Consider the following 20,605-nt stretch of genomic DNA (forward strand, 5'->3'; position numbering starts at 1 on the left):
TGCTCCCAATGCAGTGGGCCTGGGTTTGATCCCTGGCTAGGGAACTAGATCCTGCACACATGCCACAACTAAGAGTTCGCATGCCGCAACTAAAAGATCCCGCGTACTGCAACTAAGACCCAGCACAGCCAAACAAATAAATATTAAAAAGAAAAAAAAAAGAACAGAGAAGAAATATTGGAAAAATAATGGAGAAAATTTTAGAATGTAAAGATATTACATTTCCCTCCCCTCCTAAAAAGAGACAGAATAGGTGGCCAGGTGGATAATTTAATCTCCGTTTTGGTGTAGAACAGTGAAACCTCAAAAACGACCAAGACAAGAGCAGACCTTAAAAGCAACTAGAGAGAAAAGACAGGTTACCTATAAAGGAATACCACGAGACTGAGGGCAGACCATGTCACAGCACAATGCCTACCAGAGGACAATGAAATAACACCTATAAATTACGCTGAAGAAAGTTAACTGTCAACTTAGAATTCTTTATCTTAAAAAAAATACATTTATTTATTTTTGGCTGCATCGGGTCTTCGTTGATGTGCGCGGGCTTTCTTCAGTTGCGGCGAGCAGGGGCTACTCTTCGTTACAGTGCACAGGCTCCTCATTGCAGTGGCTTCTCTTGTTGCAGAGCACAGGCTCTAGGCACACAGGCTTCAGTAGTTGTGGCACGCGGGCTTAGTTGCTCCGCGGCATGTGGGATCTTCCCAGACTTGGGCTGGAACACATGTCCCCTGCATTGGCAGGCGGATTCTTAACCAATGCACCACCTGGTAAGCCCTAGAATTCTTTATCTTATTTAATATAATATACATTATTACTTATTCATTATGTTATTTTGTATTACTTTTTTTTTTTTTTTTTTTTTTTTGCGGTACGTGGGCCTCTCACTGTTGTGGCCTCTCCCGTTGTGGAGCACAGGCTCCGGACGCACAGGCTCAGCAGCCATGGCTCACAGGCCTAGCCGCTCCGCAGCATGTGGGATCTTCCCGGACCGGAGCACGAACCCGTGTCCCCTGCATCGGCAGGTGGACTCTCAACCACTGCGCCACCAGGGAAGCCCTGTATTATTAATTATTAAATAAAAGAGAAAAAAAGAAAATAGGAAGCAAGAGAAGTAAAAGAGAAGCAATTTAAAAGGCAAATAAAGCACAAAATACAATGGAAGAAATGAATCCCAATGTGGCAATAATCTAATGTTAATACACTAACTAGCCAGTTACAAAATCCAGCTATAAGCTATTTAAGAATCCCAAACCATGAGGACATAGACATTGAAAGTAAAGGGATAGAAAAAGTACTCCAGACAACTACTAACCAAATTAAAGCTGGGCTATCTATATTATTTTCCGATAAAATAGACTGCAGGATAAGAAGCATTACTAAGAACAAAGAAGGTCAAGAATAAAAAATTCAATCAACTCTGATCATGTATGTACAGTATCTAATAATGTAGCTACAAAATGTATAAATAAAAACTGAAGGTTACTAGAAATTGATATAGCCAAGATTACAGGGCAAGACTGACTCAACTCTTGGTAACATAGATTACGGAGATTAAAAATGCACAGAATATTAAAGCAATGCAATTAAAACCTACTTTATTGGACTTATATAATCCTTTGCCCAATGATTAGAAAGCACATTCTTTTCAAGTATACATTGAACTTTTACAAAAATTGGTCAGGAGCTAAGGCCCCCCCCAAATTTTTTTCCAACAAATGACAAAAAATTAATAAACATTCTGTGATCATAACACAATTAATTAGAAGTCAAGTTAAAATTTAAAAAATCCTGGAAAGTTTAAAACTTGCTCCTAAATAACTCATGGGTCAAAGAAGAAATCTGAAAATATTTAGAATAAAGCAGTTATATATCTAAACTTGTAGAATGAAGCCAGAGTGTTACTTGAGACAAATCTATAATCTTAGTCATCATATTAGTGAAGAGAAAAATGTAAAAATTAGCTAGTCACCCTCTTCTAAAATTAGAAAAGCCAAAGAATAAAACTAAAGAAAATAGAAATAAAGATAAGAAATCAATGAAGTAAAAGACATATACCACAGAAAATAAACTGAGCTAAATCTAAAAAGACTAGTTAGATCTCTGGCAGAAATGCTCAATAAAAAAAGAGAATAGGTAAAAATAGGCAATACTAAGAATTCAAAGTGGGTCAAAAACTATAACTAAAATAGAGACTTTGAAACATCATACAAGAATTCTACTGAGAAAAGTATTATCAAAAACTTAGATGAAATAGGCAATTTCTAGAAAAGTAAGTTACCCAAACTGAGTCTGTTAGAAATGGAAAGTTTAAATAACCAACACTCTCCAATATTTGAAGAAACAAATATAAAAATCACAACAAAAAGGCAGGCCCAGATGGTTTTGTAAGGAAGCCCCAAGAGACTGTCTTCCCAACTCACTTAAAGCCAGGGAAATTTAATACCTCCCAGACAAGGGTAGCAGGGGAAAAGAATATGTGAATTTCATCTAGGTACTTAAAAGCAAAAGCCTAAAATAATCTAGCAAACTGATCCAGAGATGTAAAAACAAATACATACTATATAATGATAAAGTCAAGTTTAATCCAGTTATGCAAGGTGGTACAATATCAGAAAAATAAAGTAATCCACCACATTATTAGCGCTGGAACAAGAAGATCTGATCATCTCAAAAACATTCAAATGAAGAACATGATATAGATTACCCATTCCTGATAAAACAGGAATACAAGGACACATTCCCTAACTCCATGATGGGCACCTACCAAGAGTCCTCATTAGAAGCATTCATATTGGGATCATGAGGAAGGCTGGTTGCACTGAGCATTTTCTATTCAAACCTACACTAGAGATTCTAACCAGGGCAGTAAGGCAGGAAAATGGAACGTATGAGGATTGGAAACAAAACTGCCAGCGTGGGCTTCCCTGGTGGCGCAGTGGTTGGGAGTCCGCCTGCCGATGCAGGGGACACGGGTTCGTGCCCCGGTTCGGGAGGATCCCACATGCCGCGAAGCGGCTGGGCCCGTGAGCCATGGCCGCTGAGCCTGCGCGTGTGCTCCGCAACGGGTGAGGCCACAGCAGTGAGAGGCCCGCGTACTGCAAACAAACAAACAAACAAACTGCCAGCGTTCACAGACAATATAACTGTCCAAGTACAAGATCCAGGAGAACCTATAAATGCACTATTAGAACTAACTAAAGAGTTCGTAGGTTTTTTGGAAACAAGACCAGAACGCAAAATCAATTATGTTCCAGAACACCAGCAACTATTAGAAATAAATTAATGGGAAAGTAGAATTTATGGAGAGTATTGTAAAAACCTTTGTCAAAATACAGGAAAGACCAAAATAAGTGGAGAAATGCCACATTCACCTATATAGGAAGACTTAATCATACAGAGTGCAATTCTCTTAGACTAGAAATTCAATGCAAATGCAACTTAAATCCCAAGAGAGGCATGCACATGTGTGTATAATTTTATAACCAGATTTTATACAATTTTCATTTATACAATATTTCTATATACATCTATACAAAATATTTAATTTATATGTATACAACAACTTTTATACAGAAGATCAAGGGCCACAGACAACGCTGAGGAAAACAAGGTGGGGAGGATGTGCCCTCCCCAATCCAAGATTTTCAGCTGCAGTAATTCAGGCAGTGTGTGCTTGTGCAGAAGCAGGGGCAGAGGACAACGGAGCAGGTGAGAAAGCCCAGATGTGGACATAACAGACAGACTCATTCATTAGAGGTGACCTCCTGCATGGACTACACATCAATGCCTCCGGGAAAACTGATTATTTACATAAGAAAAACCTAAGTCCTTACCTCACACCACTCACAAGGCCAGTTAAGGCTTGAGATGCAAATACTGTGAGCGAACCCCCTCACTTCTAGATATATGCTACAGGAGCATATACAAGAACCACATCACAGCCAACAACTGTAAACAATCTGTCAACAGATGAACATGGACAGACAAACTGAGGTGTGTAACCTAGGCTACTTACCCTCTTTGCTTTACCTACCTACCTGACAGGAACCCCTCCAAGCAGGGTCACGTTGATGGGGGTCAGGGGGCATCGCTGGGGCTGTGGGAGTGCTCAGGTCTGATACTCCCTCGGCAGTCCTGCCACCCTGTGGGAGACTGGTGCTAAGGGCGGGGGTGTGGAGCACAGTTTGCTCTCCCACACTGTGTGGTGCTCAGGTTTGGGCAAAGAGTATGCCTTCATCCTTTTTTTTTTTTTTTTTTTTTGCGGTACGCGGGCCTCTCACTGTTGTGGCCTCTCCCGTTGCGGAGCACAGGCTCTGGACGCGCAGGCTCAGCGGCCGTGGCTCACGGGCCCAGCCGCTCCGCGGCATGTGGGATCTTCCCGGACCGGGGACACAAGCCTGCGTCCCCTGCATCAGCAGGCGGACTCTCAACCACTGCGCCACCAGGGAAGCCCCTTCATCCTTCTTGATAGCTGAAATATACTAGTAAACTCCTTCTGTGATTAAGCTTATTTATATGTAGCTATAAATATAAATTGTAGTGTTGACCCACGTTGACTGGTAGTGCATTCGAATACTGAACACCTAAAAACTAGGTTCCTTTCTTTGGCTCAGAGATAGTGTTTATTACCATATGTATGTTCAACTCAGCAGCTTTGTTCCCCCCAAATATAGTAGTACAAGTTCAGACGAGAGCGAAACAAATACCTGTGGTCCATGTTTTCCTTTACCTGGCTTTATTCTTTCTCCACTAATTCTATCAGCGTCACTTCTTTTCAGGAAGTGACAGAAAGGGTAACTTAGAATTTTCTTCAATGACATGTATTTCTCCATAACGTGAAAATAGGTAACAACTAAGTTTTAGCTAAGTCATGACAGGTGTCTCTAGTGAGAAGAGACTGTGTAATTAACACCACACCTGTCGTCAGGACACCTACGTTCAGAATCTTGCCAGATACTACTTGGGTCACCCTGGCTGGTTGCTTATGCTCTGACTTTCTACGTTTCCCACCTCTATCAACTTCTGAGGGCTTTGTAAATTGTTAAAAAGATCAAGGAAGATAATCTGCTCTACAGTAGGTATCCCACTGTTTGGGGATATTAGTGTTTAATTCCACTAAATGAACAACACATCGCCACGTTCCACTAAATGAATACTCTAGCACGTTAATTTTACAAATACTGAAATAATCAGCAATATCTTTCCACAGATGAGTAAAGAATAATATTTATTTAGAGCCTAAATCAAGAACAAGTGTCAGATAAATACACCTTATAACTCTTTTTAAAAAGCAGATGGGACAAAGGTTAGGTTCAAAAGAGTAAGTGAATGGATTTCCACAGAAATGAAATGAAACCACTCTATAGAGCCATGCTGGCCAATACGTCCTGGCGATGTGTGTCTATGGACACTCGAGACCTGGCTAGTTAGAACTGATATAGACCGTAAGGCTAAAATACACACAGGTTTTGAAGGCTTAGTACAACAAACACAATGTAAAACATCTTATTAATGATTTTATGTTGATTACATGTGGAAGTGATAACATCTTGGATTAGGTTAAACAATATATTATCAAACTTAAATTTCACTTGTTTCTTTTTACATTTTAAAGATGGAAACCAGAAAATTTTTAATTATACATGAAGCTCTTATTGAACAGCAGTGCTATAGTCGGTTTTCCAAATCAAGGCAGAAAGGAATGTAACCTGACAAAAAGTTTTTATTAATAAACTTTATAAAACAGTCTTAAAGGAAGAAAATCTCAAGTCATTTTTTTTTTTTTTTTTTTTTTTTGTGGTACGCGGGCCTCTCACTGCTGTGGCCTCTCCCGTTGCGGAGCACAGGCTCCGGACGCGCAGGCTCAGCGGCCATGGCTCACGGGCCCAGCCGCTCCGCGGCATGTGGGATCTTCCCAGACCGGGGCATGAACCCGTGTCCCCTGCATCGGCAGGCGGACTCTCAACCACTGCGCCACCAGCGAAGCCCTCAAGTCATTTTTTACAAATCTCCTGTTTATAATGAATAAATTTAGAGTAGGGGAAAAAATACAAAATGGGTACTTGTCTTAGTCACGAAAGTATCTCCTCTACCACAAACACCCAGGGGCACATGGTAGAGGGTATAGTCTCAAAGATCTGAGAAAGAAGTGGCCAAGTGTAGTTTACAGTATTTCCAAGCACTCTAACAACCCATTAAAAAAAAAAACGGCAAAAGATACAAAAATCTTCCATGGAAATGCAGGAAACATTTAATTTGTACAAAAAAAATAGATTTGAAGGTAGGATGAGACTCTTTCACCTCTCAAATTGGCAAAAATAAAGTATGAGGACAGAAACGGTGTGAGCATACTGGTGTGGCTGGAAGAATAACTGAGTGACCTTTCTGAGGAGCAATCTGATTACACATTGTAATTTAAAATACAAATTTTGGGCTTCCCTGGTGGCGCAGTGGTTAAGAATCTGCCTGCCAGTGCAGGGGACACAGGTTCGATCCCTGGTCCGGGAAGATCCCACATACCGCGGAGCAACTAAGCCTGTGCACCACAACTACTGAGCCTGTGCCCTACAGCTCACGAGCCACAACTACTGAAGCCCGCGAGCCACAGCTACTGAAGCCCGCGAGCCACAGCTACTGAAGCCCGCTCGCCTAGAGCCCGTGCTCTGCAACGAGAGGCCACCGCAATAAGAAGCCCACGCACCCCAATGAAGGGTAGCCCCAGCTCAATGCCAACGAGAGAAAGCCCGCGCAGCAACTAAGACCCAACGCAGCCAAAAATAAATTAATTAATTAAAAATAAGGAAATAAAAGTGAAGAGAAATGTTTCTGTGAACACTAAGTTTACCACATTGAAATTCTCAACAAAGCCAGTTTGCTTTAAAAAAAAATGTCAGGTGAAAAAAAATCTTAAAACCCTCAAGGAATCCTGCGTTCTAACTGCTTTATTAAGTGTCTTAAATTCTTGATCTGATGGTGAATGTCCTAGATGACGTATTATATGAGCTTGGTTTATGCAAGAAGAGATTACGTAGGATACAGTCAGCAGACACTCAAGTACACACAGCCCTGCATCAAATGATTGGTGAATGAGCAAACGTCCCCAACTACACCACATACCCAGTATCCGTGTCAATAAAGGGGCAGCTCTATGTTATACCAATACGTAACCCGTGGTGTTAGAGAGACACGTTTGTCTATGCAAAAATAACTCTGGAAGGACACTCAGGCCACTGAGGACACAGAGTTCTGTGAAGAGGAGAAAGAACAGGAGCACAGAGTCGGGTACTGAGAAGTGTCAGGGCCACAGGGTGAAGGACGGGGGCTGCACTTACTGACTCGAAAAGTCAGCAATTTTACTGTTAAGTTGGTAGGTGAGCACACATAAAAGCATATATTTCATATACCACTTACCAAAAAAAGTGTGTTTTAACAGGTACAGAAATTATGGATGGACATATGCTAAGTGTTCACAAGAGTGTATATGGGGAGTGAGGGGGGGAGAAGCTGTATTATATGACGCGCCTCACTTTTTCAAGAAAGATACTTTCACTTGGAGGGAAACAAAGGTGCTATTACGTGGCACTAGCTACTATAAATGAGTGGAAGCCTGAGTCACAAGGATTTTCTTTTCTGTTTTATTAGACCATGTTACCAGCAAGAAGTCTGAAGTGAGCTTTTTTGTGGTGAATTTCTTTGTGGAGGATGAGGCTTTCCGTTAACCCATTAAAGCCCTTGGGAATCGGAAGGCACCTGCGAGCTGTCTCTAAGTGTCTGGAGGGCAGCACAGAAGGCCAATCTCTGCCAGCAGCTAACAGCACAACTAGGAACGAGTACAGACACCTTTCACCTCAGCACAAAGACAAAGGTCCCCGAGGGAGCACACCTCGCTGGATCTGCGCCCTGGAAACCTAGGCAGAGCACTTCCCACCCGGTGACGTGCTCCCCACTAGGTGACCGTCTGGATTAGATGACTCCTTAGGTCTCCGCCTCGACACGTCTTTGTATCCTTAAAGAAACCAACCACTGCTTCTAGGGAAGTGCATCGTGAGGTCTCTGAACACCATGCTTCAGAGCAGCGCCTCCACACACAGGCTTGGAGGCCCACCCTCCTGCCTCAACCTGGAGGGCGTTTCTGGGAAGAGAAGGACGGGATGGAACGGCCACGGAGGAGGGCTCTGGCTGGCTCTCCCCCTCAGTCCTACAATTAAACTACAAGAAACAAAATAATTCCAAGTTTGACCTAGGGCAATATACTTGAAGGTGTTTTTTCTTCCTACAATTTACACAGAAAAGTTCCATGAGCGAGAATGAGCTTTTAGCTCGTGTTTATAAAACACTTTGCAATGGATACAAAGCTAGCTACAGCTATGGGCGGATACTTAAGAATCAGAACGAGTCCTGTCCAAACAGAAATGAAATGCTTTTCTACAAAGGAAGAAACAAACATCAGAAACATCAAGTCTCCGGACTTTCTCCTCTGCAGCGTGTTAAGCCTCCGTGGGCACTCAAGTGCCGTCTGCCTGGTGACACGGGGCACGCCACACATCTTCAACTGACCTGTTTCCTCATTTGTCAGACGAGGAGATGGGATTCCATCATCTCTTCCAGATTACCTTTCTGAGTCTCCCAATTTAAATCCCTTTAAATCCCTCACTTTGGGATTTAAAAACTTCCTAGAAACCCTTAATGATACAGCTGTCCCCAACCCCTCAAAGAACTAATTCAACATAAAGGCACAGTAATACAAAGTACAATGTACAGGGACTTCCCTGGTGGTCCAGTGGTTAAGTCTCCATGCCCCCAATGCAGGGGGGCCGGGTTTGATCCCTGGTCAGGGAACTTGATCCTACATGCATGCCTCAACTAAGAGTTCACACGCCACAACTAAAGATCCCACACACCACAATGAAGATTCCGCACACGACAAGGAAGATCCCCCGAGTGCCACAACTAAGACCCGGCACAGCCAAATAAATAAATAAATAATTTTAAAAATTTAAGCATTAAACAAAAACGAAACAAAATACAAGGTATGGACCAAAGCAGAGATATTTAATCTCTGTCCTGAGTCAAACACCTGAGATCCAGGACTCAGGGTAGACCACCATGCTGTAAGAGCATCTGGGGTGCAGGACCTTAGAGGTTTCATCTGTCAACAGAGAACGCTGGACAGGGCACGAAAAAACTGTTAACCCTCCTACTAGAAAACCGGTAACAACCAAAGAGGGGAGGAAGAGAAAGACAACCTATCTCTGGCTCCACAGGGAGCCAAGGATGGGAAGCAGGTGGGCAGCAGGGCCCTCATCAGCATGGTGGTGCCAGACTAAGGTGAACGCACAGAGGCCAACTCCAAGCAGACACGAAGCACCCTCTTGGGATGAACTCTAGCTACTGTGTGAAGAAAGAATTGTGGAAATGCAAGAGCAGAAAAAGTGAGAAATAAAAAGCTGATGAAGTCTGGAAGTAACCGCAAATTCCCTAAGGAGGAGACTGACTGGATAAACCATGCTATGTCCATGCAACAAAATAACAGGCGGCCTAAGAGGCATGCATGGCAAGATCTCCATGCACTGTTACGCATGGTCTCTCGGGACAAGGTTAGTGAGAAAGGGCGAAGGAGGCAGGAGGTGCAGAGTAAGCTACCTAACTCCAAGAAAGTGTCGGAAACACCAGTGTACCTATGTCTGCTCGTATTTGCAAGAAGAAACAATGGGAGGCAACACTGGGAGAAGAAAAGGGAGGAGGGACAGGGATGGACGCAACTCATCTGAATATACCACTGAGTCCCTCTGCCTTTAGAACCATAAAAATCAGAGAAGAACAAACTCTAAAAACAAATATGTCCTGCTTCTCTGTCTTAATGGTGTTTACATGGTTGGGTTCAGTTAACATTTATGGCTCAACGAATTTTCACTAAGGATTTGCATAGTTCTCTGTATGTTTATTATACTTCTTTAACACTTTTAGTAAAAAAAATTGAAATGAACCTAAATAACAATGTCACAACAGTGGCGCAAGCATCAGAGAAAAACATAACTTTAAAACACAGTAACTTGACAGTATATTCCAAGTGGGATATAATCTAATAACATCAGTTACTATTATGCTAAAAATATTTTATGTTGTAGGATAAGGTTAATATCCTTAAAAAACAATTTTCAGCATTAGCAAAAACCATGTAGATTTTTATTTGAATTGGAAATATCTATACTCATGATCGGTTCCTAGGCCTGTCTGCTACGAGAAGCAATGCAGTGGCACTGGGCACCCTGAGCACACAGACTGTGGCAATCAACACCATTCCCCACTAAAAGGAACCAGGCTCCTTGGAAAAATAGCTGAGTCCAGGTCACAGGATGGGACATCTCGCTGTGGCAAAGAGCAAGGAAGGAGTCACAGACTAACGGGGTCACGTCCAAAGAACACAGAAGCCAACTAGGGGGAACAATATAAGCATCAAAAATTGGCTTCAATGGGTTGAAACACAATTACATGCACATCTACAAGTTTATAATACTAGGGGGGGAAAGCAACAAAAATGCATTGTTGCTTTGGAAGTTGCTAGTCCAAACATATTCTAAATATGAATAAAGCAAAGAAATCATTTCTCCTTTCTCTTCAGGAGGAATTGTATTTTAGAGTAACCAGAATTGATCAGGGAAACCTTCTTCATGTAAAAATGCCAACAAATAAATGTAGAAACAGATAGCCAGGTACTTAGCCCTGGAACCTGTGAATGTTACAAATGAATAAGAGTTAAAGTTAAGAATATTGTGATGGGAAGATTATCTTGGATTATACAGGTGGGACCTAAATGTAGTAAGTATCCTTAAAATCATGTGCTTTAAAGATGGAGGAAAGGGCCGCAAGGAATGCAGGCGGCTTCAAGAAGCTGGGAAAGGCAAGAAATGGATTCTCCCCTAAAGCTTCCAGAAGGAAGCCCTGCTGACACCTTGACTTAAGCCCAGTGAGACTGGTTTCAGCCAAGTGTGTGGTAATTTGTTACACCAGCAATAGGAAACTAACACACCAATGAAACAGTGAATATAAGCAAAATGGCTATTAAGCCCCTTAGATAACTGGTTGATAAAAAACTTTATAATGAGGGACAGAATCAGCCTTCAGACACTTCATTCATTGATCACTTGTAACATAACGAAGAGAAAGACAGCCAGACATTACGCCTCCTGGTATAATGCAAAATGAAGTACACAGCACAATCTATGATGTGTTCTTGACACCCTCCCTACACCAGCTTTGCCAAAACAAACAAACAAAAAACCCCAAACCCAAAACAAATAACCACCCCCCAAACCAATTAAGCATCTAAACCTAGCTACCAGTTTACAGAAAGTATGAGGATCAGAGAAATATACCACATGCCACCACCACAATACAAGCAACCGAATGCAGAATGTGGGAAAACCCACAGCACAAATGGCCCCGCTGCTTTCATAAACAAGAAAAGGGATTGTTACAGATTTTAAAATTGTTTAGATTTTTAATGCAGTGTGGACACTTTCTTTGGGTTTTCTTTGACTCAAACAAACCAAGTGTAAAGACGTATTTTATGACATTTGGAGAAAAGTGAACACAGAATAGATACTGGATGATACTAACAAAATATAGTTAATTTTGCTAGGTAAAATTTCTTTAAAGCCCTCATCTACTGAAGATACATGCTAAAGTATTTACAAGTGACATGAAATGTGATATTTGCTTTAAAATACTCAAACTCAAAATTAAAAGTATGACAAGTGCGGAACAAGCAAGGAAAGATAAAATAAAAATGACAAAATGCTGACAACTCTTAAAGTTGGGTGACAGGTATATGAAGTATCAATATTCTCTCCTATTTTGGGATATGTTTGAAGGTTTTCCTAACAAAAAGGTGTAAAAAAAGAAAAAGATCAAAGATCACTACTTATCAGGGCATACAGGATGCTACCAAAGCTATACTCTGAGGATGAATCAAACTTGTAAATTTTATTATAAGAAGAAATGAAGATAAATGAGCTAATCAGCATTCAAATCAAGATGGAAAGAGAAAATCAAAGAAAGTACATGGAATAAATGAACGAAGAACCGGTGAAATAGAAAACAAAAACTAACAAAATACAGCTGGTGTGGTCAATCAAAACCAGAATCAGTTTCTCTGAAAAAATAAATTAAAGAGCAATTAACTCTTTCAAGTCTGATAAAGACAAGGAAAGAGCACACAAAGAATACAAGTGCACAATGATATAATATTATCCTTGCCTGGTACTGAAATAAGAAGTGTTATAAATGGCAGTAATTATATCTTCTGGTAGTTCCCAAGGAAGTAGGAGCTTCTTTGCCCCATGAATTATTTTTGTATCTCACCGGCATCAATTGGGTTCTGAGCCCATCAGAGGACCAATAACTATAGTCAAGGGGCCAAGGGGATGGAATATGTCTATTAGCTACAGCCAATCAGGGTCCACCCACGCAGCTGGGCCATTTCAACCAAAACACATGGCTTGTACATGGTAAAAAGGGGAGCTCCGCAGAGGAAAATGAGGGCACTGCTTTGCCTCCCCAAAACAATGAGTGGGTGCTGCAGAGAAAAGAGATTATCAACTACAAAAGAGTTTACAAACATATAAAATTTTAAACAAAACACCAGCACAGTAAATCCACTCTAAATTTAGAGAATAAGGCACTGTGACTAAGTAGGTCTGTTCTAGGGATGCAGTAAGGATTCAATATTAGGTAATGTATACATCTCACATTTATAGCTCCAAGGAGGACAAGAAAACATATATACATGACTGATAGATGGTCATTTAAAAACATCCGTCTGACTGATGAAATTCAAGCATCTATTCCTTGCTTCCCATGGAATGTAACTTCAGGAATAGAAGGAAATGGCAATACGAAGAGTATTTCCCAGAAGTAAAATGTATCTCAATTAGTGAAAGGCCAAAATTATCCTATTAAAGTAAGTAACGAAACAGCAAAGATGTCTACTGTGGTCACAGACTGTCAAACACACAATCTAAGGAGAAATAATTAAGCTAACATACAAATGCCACTATTTGCAGATGACCATCTGTCTAGAAAACCCCTCTACTATAATGAAAAGCTAGGAAAACTGAAGGGAAATTCAGTGTTAGCAAAACAACACACACACTAGATGCCTCAGTCATGGAGCAGTTTCATCATCCAGGACACTCATCACAGAGATGTCTGTTTCCGTGCCCCCCGCCCCCGCAAGTTCATCTACACCCTCAAGGAAATGCCAAATAACATCTGCGGTAGGCTAAACAATGGCCACTCAAGACATCAGGTCCTGATATTTGGAATTTAAATGTTACCTTACCTGGAAAAAGTCTTTCCAGAAGTGCTTAAAGATTACCCTGGATTATCTGGATGGGTCCATTACAAGTGTCATTCTGAAAGAGAGGCAAAGAGACAACACAGAGGAGAAAGCTTATATGAAGGTGGAGGCAGACACTGGAACACACAAGCCAAAGAAAATGGGAGCAGCCACCAGAAGCTGGAAGGGGCAAAGGACAGTTTCTCCCCTAAAGCCCCCAGAAGGTGCGTGGCCCTGCCAGATTTTAGATTTCTAGCTCCAGAACTGTGAGAGAATAAATTGGTGTTGTTTTAAGCTAATAAATTTGTGGCAATTTTTCACAGCCCTAGGAAACTTAACACAACGTCCCCGTAGGTTTTGTTTTTCAATATATACACTGTAAAAAAGATTCCCAAATTCACCTAAAAATAAAATTGTTCTAGGTTATTTGGAAAAAAGAAAAAAAGGGGGAAAAAGAAAAAACATTCAACCTAAAGTTAAGTAAAGCACACCATAAAGCAACAGTAATTAGTACTTGGTGGTTTTTGCTAAGGAAAAAGAAAAACTCATGTGTATCTATGAGTTTAGTATTTGAAACAAGTGCCATTTCAAATCAGCAAGGAAGGATAGACTAGGCAGTAAACAGCGCTGGGCCCATTTGCAATCCATTTTGGGAAAAATATAAAGGTTGATCCCTACCTCACACCATACACCAAAATAAAATTTCAGCTGGATTAGAGATCTGGCCATAAAAAATCAAGCCTTGAGGAATTCGAAGACTGGGGAGAAAAACCTATGATTTGAGGGTGCAAAGGCCTACTGATAACACAGACTGTAGACATCATCAAGGAAGATACTGAATCATTTGACCCTATTAGAGCTTAAGAATTTTGTACAGGAAAGGCTACCATATAGAAGTTAGGACACAAACAGAGTTTTTCTCTGGTTGGGAAACATCTGAATAGACTAGGACCTATCAACACACAGTTCATGGAAAACTAAGACATACGGCACATAAACCCATGAACAGGTGTGTTCATCTTCATTCTGCCCTTATACTATGAGATCTACCAAGATGAACAGAAGTGATGCAGATTTTGAAATGGTGAGGAAAATTGGCTTCTCTATCGTTGAGAATGGGTAACATTAGAATGCAATTTAAGAACACAAATAATCGGGCTTCCCTGGTGGTGCAGTGGTTAAGAATTTGCCTGCCAACGCAAGGGACACAGGTTTGAGCCCTGGTTCGGGAAGATCCCACATGCCGTGGAGCAACTAAGCCCGTGTGCCACAACTACTGAGCCTGTGCTCTAGAGCCCATGAGCCACAACTACTGAGCCCACGAGCCACAACTACTGAAGCCCGCCCACCTAGAGCCTGTGCTCCGCAACAAGAGAAGCCACTGCAATGAGAAGCCTGCACACCGCAACGAAGAGTAGCCCCTGCTCGCTGCAACTAGAGAAAGCCGGCGCACAGCAACGAAGACCCAACACAGCCAAAAATAAATAAAATTAACTAATTTTTTAAAAACCCACAAATAATCGACATACCCATAATCCAATTCAGTGATAACACTCCAAAGAACCTACTCTCCAGAAGTACCTGCACAAGAACACAGAAGGCATAGGCATAATAGGTATAAGAAGGCTCATAGAAGCATAGTGACATGCAAAGAACTGGAAAAACACAACTGTGCACCAGTGAGATAGTGGTAACTAACTACACAGTCACGCATCGATACCATACAGCAGGCATCACCAACAATGAAGCGATGGCTCAGGTAACAGCCTCGAAAGGGCAAAAAGACAGTGCACAGAACTTTATTTCTAGAAACTGGGATATGAGTTCCACAAAACGGGGTGTCCACATACCTAGGGTATCAGAGGCTGAGTGAGATGAAGAGAGCAGAGGGCACCTGTGCAGAAGAGGGGGCAGCAACAGGAGACTGGGAACACACACAGTGACTAATCAAATAAGTAAATATATAAGGGACACTGGCACCTAGGATTGTCACTGTTGGAAAAGGGAGCTACCAGTTCAGAAAGGGAAAGACTGGAATGAACCCTGTGGTATTAGATAGAAACCGAGGTTCTGAAATGAACTCGTGCCTTTCAACATACAGAGATGTAAAAAGAAACGTGTTGTAAATACACAGGCATCTGTATATCTGTGTGTGTGCATGTGTACATGTATGTGCACACACACCCACACACACACACTCCATCTCTGTCCACTAAGAGGGCCTGAGTGCATTAACACCCCAACAACAGCCCAACTGGTGCCCACATTCTGCTTCTCTGAGTACCAACGGTCGTAAAATGGAACCGGGCCTCCTCAAAGAAAAGGCTGATTTCAGGTCTGGGGCAGGAAAGCATTGTACATGAAGAGCCCAGAGTACCTTGCTGTACCAGAAAGCAAGAAGTATTAAATGAATAATGGGGACTTATCCAAGCCAGGACACAGCAGCTGGCTTTAAGGGGCTCCCACTGGCCAAACATGGGAAAATACGAACATCAAAATAAATAACGATAATAAAAGATGACAGCCAACTGAATAAAATGGGAAGCTCTTAGCCTGCACTGATATAAATGAGCAAATCGAAAGTCTGATAGGAACAGATACTTAGTTTCAAAAGCACCTCCCCCCACAGTATACTTATTAATCACAAAGACTTCAGTGGAGAAGCCTGGCAGACACCACCTTTATCAAGTGAGCCAAGCGGGCACCACTGGTAACAGGACAAATCGAAATCGCGCACCATCTGATACAATGCCAAGAGAAGAACCCAGCACTCCTTCTGTGCTATTCCAGCCGAAGATGCAAAACCTGAATCGAATCAAAAGGAAACAGACAAACCCACTCTGAGGGACACTCTGCAAACTAACTGCTTGTGGTCAACAAGTGTCAAGGTGAGGAGAGTCAAGGTAAGATGGGGCAAATGCTCCAGTGTAGGAGAGACTAGAGACCTGACAAGGAGTGTCAACACAGGGCTGTGAACTGGGTCTTTCTGGTGAGGCGTGAACTGGTCTGAAGGTAGCAAAGTATTCATGTGTGTGAGCGGTTGTACTAAGCATCTTGTTTGCAGGAAACACACTGAAATAGCCAAGGGTGATGAGGTTTCATGTCCCCAAGTTACTTGCAGGTGGTTCAGAAAAAAGTGTTTTGTACCATACTTGAAACTGCTCTTAAAGTATGAGAGTTAAAAAACATTTTTTTTAAAATAGAGGAGAGTACTAGTTTTGTAATTAGAAAAAATAAATGCCTTAACTTGGAAATAAACACATCGAGGTAGGAGGGGGTGGCAAATGACAGTGACCATCCAACTCCAAGTCAAACCCAAGTTTAATAATGTATATCTGACTATGAGTTCACCTATTCACATCAGGGCACTTCTCACTCACATTTTATGGAGCATAACAAAGTTTTACCTAAATTTTATAATATTGTGATGACACTAAAGCCTGTTACACATCATTTTTTCAAAGTTCATGAAAGCAGATTTTTATTTTATTTTTTTAAATTTTTTAAAATTTTCTTATTTGTGATTTATCTATTTAACTACCTATTTAACTATCTATTAATGTCTATTTATCTATTAACTTACTTATCTATTTACTTACCTATCTATTTATCTGTTTACTTATCTATCTATCTGCCGCACCACCGCAGGCATGTGGAACTTCCCCAACCAAGGATCAAACCCGTGCCCCCTGCAGTGGAAGCATGGAGTCTTAACCACTGGACCATCAGGGAAGTCCAAAAGCAGAATTTTAAACTATCAGACAGTGTCAAGAAAGCTGCTGACAGCACCACGTCAACATGCTGAGCAGCACACCCCAAATGACGTCAGGGTCCACAGCGGGGCTCCCCGCCGGCTCCTGCAGAGGAGGAAGGAGGCCTGCGGGAGAGCAGAGGTGCTCCGAGAGCTTTTCAGACACCACAAGCAGAAGGAGCACAAGGGACGTGCCATCTGAGCTAGCCACCAATCACAGACTGTTCTCTGGGCAAGAAGCAAAACTCAGAGACACCAGCAGCTGGAGCCAGCCATGCCACGTAAGGGACCGTGGCCCAAAGAGAGGGGAGCGATATTTAGGCTGGGCAAAGAGACTGACCACTCAATCAACAACGGCTTAGGGCTTCCCTGGGGGCGCAGTGGTTGAGAGTCCGCCTGCCGATGCAGGGGACATGGGTTCGTGCCCCGGTCCAGGAGGATCCCACATGCCGCGGGGCGGCTGCACCCGTGGGCCATGGCCGCTGGGCCTGCGCGTCCGGAGCCTGTTGCTCCGCGGCAGGAGAGGCCACAGCGGTGGGAGGCCCGCGTACCGCAAAAAAACCCAAAAAAAGCACAACGGCTTAAAAGAGAGAAAAACCCTCACATACCCCTACCACTTCAGGACTGGGGTGAGGAGATAACAAGACAAGCAAAGCTACCTTTGTGAATTAAAACAGTCCTATAAGAAGCCTTCTAATGCATATCCAGTAAGTTCTAAATAGCCTAAAACCAAAATCATACACCTTCAATAAAGCCATATACCAACTGACACCAAAAACCTAATTACTATACAATCCTGTGAGATTTTATGGAAATTCCCACAGATCACCACTGAATCCTTCACATGCCATTTCTTCCTTGAAGATTTGGTCCTAACACTACCCACACAGTGTGGAACCATTCAGAAGAAATCAAGGGCTGGAGATTTACACACACTCTCTCCAACTCAGCGGCATCTCTGGCAGGTAGGCATACCTGAAGCCCCAAGCAACCAAGGACGAGAAGATGAGGATGTCACGCGACGCTGCTCCTAAAGCAAAGGCATGTCTCACGGGTCAAAGGAAAGCCAACCCGTGTCTTCAAAGATCAAAAAGAGAGTGCTGCCTTTCCCAGTAACACCATCGTTTCCTCCCTGCCCAGTCTTTCAGAAAAGAGCTACACTTAACCCAACCTCAAGGGCACACAGCGATCATCTCCAGCACCTGTGAAATTAAGGGATAGCTCCAACGGCAGCAAGCCTGATGGGTCACCTGGTCTGGACGCCCCAGAGGCCGCCAGGCTGAGCTTAGGAGCCAAGGGGCCCTGGGCACAGGCCGCCTGACAGCACTGCTGAGCTCACCGCTCTGGCGACAAAGGCAATACAGCACTTTGGTCTCAGGGGCAGGAGTCAGCTCCAAGCAAAAGCAAATGTATCAAAACGGAAGCCTTGTTTCTACAGAAAAAAACTGTATTCTTCAAATTGATCTCACACACACAGATTTAAGCCAGTGCTATAAGAACACCTAACTAATCTTACACTTATGAGAAAAAGTCAAAACAGTCAATATAATTCAGTAATTCCATCTGAAAGGTATTTATAAATGAGCTGAGTATTAATAAAATGAGAAAGCATGTCACATAAAAGTGAAATGAACAGTAACATACAAAATAAAACCGATTAGGATAACGCATCATCCTTGATTTTGTTTGCACCTGACCTGTCGTCACCTAACACCCTACGTCCAGGAGTCAGTGCACCATCTCAAGTGAGGGAGAAGTGAATTTAAAGTCCCACCCAGACACCTCAAAGCCTTCTATTTATAAGTTACAGGACACCACCAAGTTAGAGTTAACATGGTTCATAACTGTCAGAATGGTACCTCAGAAAGACAGGAATGATCACACAGAGCCATCCTTTCCTCTTTTATTACTCTTTTTTAATTTCTAAAGAAAAAGTTAAAACAAGGATGAAAACTTTCAACTCTGTATATCAAGGAATCAGAAATACTGAGAAGGGAGCCCTGAGAGGCAGAGCCACTTCTCAACAAGTCACTCACCTCAACCAGAATTTCAAAAACAGCAAAACATGCCAAATACACGACATCCTTTCAAAAATTATTTCTTCTAACTCTACAGTTGCACGGCTTTCTCTTTCCCTCTGGCCTCTGCTGGTCCTGAGGGGCCCGGCGGTCAGGGCGTGTTCGCCAGCTTCCATTTCCCCCAAGGCTGTCTGCTGTGGTAACCTCCTCAGGAGCGCAGCTCTCTCCAGAGCCTCCTGATGGAAACCTCCTAAGAGGCCAGAGCAGTTGCCATGCAGGCCGTTGCTACCAAGGCACCAGCATGAAGACTGCTTTCCCTCCCCCAGGAACCATCCACCCAGAGATCTGTAGGATGACGAGGGGCAGGGAGCTTGGCACTACGCCAGGGCGCCTGACCCTCGTTAGTCCAAGAGATTCCTGACTCACAGCGCCCGCCCTCCCAGTCCCCTTTCACTTAACTCCAGTCGCCCAGGCCAAGCGATGCACAGGCCTAACGGGTGGTGCACAGAACTTCCCTGGAAGGGCACAACAGGTTATGCAACAGAGATAACGCTGCACACTGAACTGCCTCTGGCCAAAGGTATTTCCTTCCTCCAGAAAGAAACCAACAGCAGTAGCACTGGTCCAGCCTGCACTGTGTCTAGAAGCTTAAGTGCCGTTAATGACCTTACAGCTGGGAAGACAGTGTATCCTGCCCATGGACAGAGCTGGGACTGCTACGCAGAGTTCTCCCTCAGCCAGCAGAGTGAGGCCAGCTCAACCCACGCCCCAAAACAAGATGCTAGAAGCTTAGAGAAAGGAATCATGCCGATAAAGGTGAGACAGCATAGAAAACAGGCAGGAGGACACTTGGCTTCCCAAGCATCGGTGAGCCCCACGGTACCAAGCTGCACTCCCACAAAGAAGGCCCGTGCTCAGCAGGCTTCCGGATCTCAGCAACGTGCCGGCCAAGCACATCCAAGCCTCTGGAGAAAGCTGAACTACAAAACCATCTGTGAAGGCCAGAGTCAACGGTGGTTGAAGAACACAAGAGCAACAGGTTGAGATGTGGCCTGCAGACTGCCTTATTTCTGTGTCCAGCACACCCCTCAGAGCCTAGAAAGCTGCTCTGGCTTGCAGCAGCCCATGGTTATTCACCAAGAGGCAGGAAAGACAAGAGTCCAGAATCAACACTGTCCTGTCTGTTCATCCCCTCCAAACACACAGGGCACCTGCCATAGCCAGGACACCCTGCTGCGCCAGGGGGTCCAAAACAAGAACAAGTCTACCAGTGGCTTATCCTGTAACCCAGATGAAGGGTGGGGCAGGTAAAGCTAAGCAGGGACTTACCCCACCAGACCTGTGTAGTCATATGATGACGTCACGGAGGCAGCCAGAGGCGGTGGAACTGGGTTGCTGCGATAGGAAGATGGAAACACCAGTCCAGCAAGAGTGAAAGCTGACCCCCTGACGGTGGCTGAAGACTGACCGACAGCAGCCGTTTACAGGTTACTG

The 20,605-nt window shown here is 43.1% G+C and overlaps 1 protein-coding gene across 2 annotated transcripts in view; it reads right to left on the reverse strand.

The window, feature by feature from the left end:
* HDLBP (high density lipoprotein binding protein) overlaps positions 1-20,605 on the reverse strand; it is a 70,101-nt gene that overhangs the window by 41,725 nt on the left and 7,771 nt on the right. Inside the window, exon 2 of one of the 2 annotated variants that reach the window (XM_082841676.1) lies at positions 13,346-13,418. The exons of the other annotated variant lie outside the window; for it this stretch is intronic. The gene's annotated coding sequence lies outside the window, so the exon portion shown is untranslated. The remainder of the gene's footprint in view (positions 1-13,345; positions 13,419-20,605) is intronic. 2 annotated transcript variants of the gene reach the window in all.

The sequence above is a fragment of the Leucopleurus acutus genome, assembly GCF_964270905.1.
Source record: "Leucopleurus acutus genome assembly, chromosome: 6".
Lineage (NCBI taxonomy): Eukaryota > Metazoa > Chordata > Mammalia > Artiodactyla > Delphinidae > Leucopleurus > Leucopleurus acutus.